This window comes from Camelina sativa, chromosome 12, assembly GCF_030686135.1.
Source record: "Camelina sativa cultivar CO46 ecotype springtype chromosome 12, ASM3068613v1".
NCBI classification, from domain to species: Eukaryota; Viridiplantae; Streptophyta; class Magnoliopsida; order Brassicales; family Brassicaceae; genus Camelina; species Camelina sativa.
In genome coordinates, this window is record NC_141891.1 from 27,678,733 (window position 1) to 27,680,360 (window position 1,628).

Sequence of the window (1,628 nt, forward strand, 5' to 3'; positions counted from 1 at the left end):
TTTTGGTTCAATATTTACATGAATCTTGGCAATTGAATTTATGATTAGTTTATAAACTGTTATAAACCGGTATAAATTCCAACAGTGGTATCAGAGCCTACGTGTATAATTTTGAATTAAACCTAATTTACTGTTCATATTTGATATGCAAAGTAATTTTGTTTTGTTTGGTAAATCCGATTATCATGTTTGATGAAATAATAATTGATACATGCAGAGATGTTTACGTTGCATGTATTATTGACATGAATTAATAATCGATACATGTAGAGATGTAAAGTTGTTTACGCCGTTGCTTGTATCATTATACAACACATAAGAATTATGAATATAATATGGTTAAAAGAATAACACGTATTCTGGCAATACACGTCTGTTTGATTTTGTATCATATATATAAGAGACTTATGATCTGTTTCATTACGTCTCTTGTAGGGCATAATAGTTATGCATATATGATGATACATATAACTAATTAATTTAAATAAAATATATTGGATATATTTTGTTAAAGCATCACGTTTTTTTTTGAGTATATGTACATTATGTTTGATTGGTGAATAAGTATAATATACATATATATATATATATATATGATAGAAACTTTATGTCCGATTGAGTGGATTCATATTTTATAATGAAAGTCATTATAAAATACACTGATCGGAGCTGTAGTTTCTAAATTTTTAAAATTTATGTTCTAATCAGATTAGAGCTATTGAAATTTAATTAAGATTAAGTTTTTAAATAATTAATAATTTAATATGATTAAAATATTTAATAGTATAACTTAAACAAACTTAATTGTTCTTGTTTATCATTCGTTATCAAGTGGTTTGTATGTTCGGTGAACACAGAGACTTGGTAAAATTAAAATTCCACTAATCTTAATTTGATTAAAATAATTAGTTTGATTAAATCATCTTAATATGATTAAGAATGATTGACAAATTAATAATTATACATATTAGATATGTATTAGTTGTATATCATTTATATTTTTATATATCATATATAAAATTTAGATAAAATATAAATTAAATAATTAATAATTTTAATGTGATTAAATAATTAGACTGTTTATAATTCTATCAACTACATATAAGATATGTATTTGTTATATTTTGTTTATATTGGATATAAATTTTAAATATAAGATTGAGTTATAAAATTAATTCCTCAATTAATATCAAGTATTTTTGATGTCTTTCCAATCTTGTCAACTGTCAAGCCTCGTTTCATTGTGTGATAGATCTACCAAGTAGAGTGTCCACGATTACATGAGTAAGACAGATGGTAATGGTTACCATCTGATTAAAAGATTGGTTTACTTGACTAAGTTATCAAAACGGTTTTGGGCTTAGAGGCATATGTTGGATAAGACATAAGATGTTATCTAACAACCAAGAATTATATTGGATATAATTAGCAAGGATGTTGCTTACCCAAATAACTAATTATTCACGTGATGAGCCAAAGCTCACTTATTTTAGTGAAATAAGGATCTTGGAACACTATACTCTTTTGAGGAAATTTTGGTTAGAGTATAGTATGAGTTTTCTTAATTGTTGAGATTTCTCAAATTTTATGAACATCATTTAACATCTGCTATTCTTTTGATACATAGA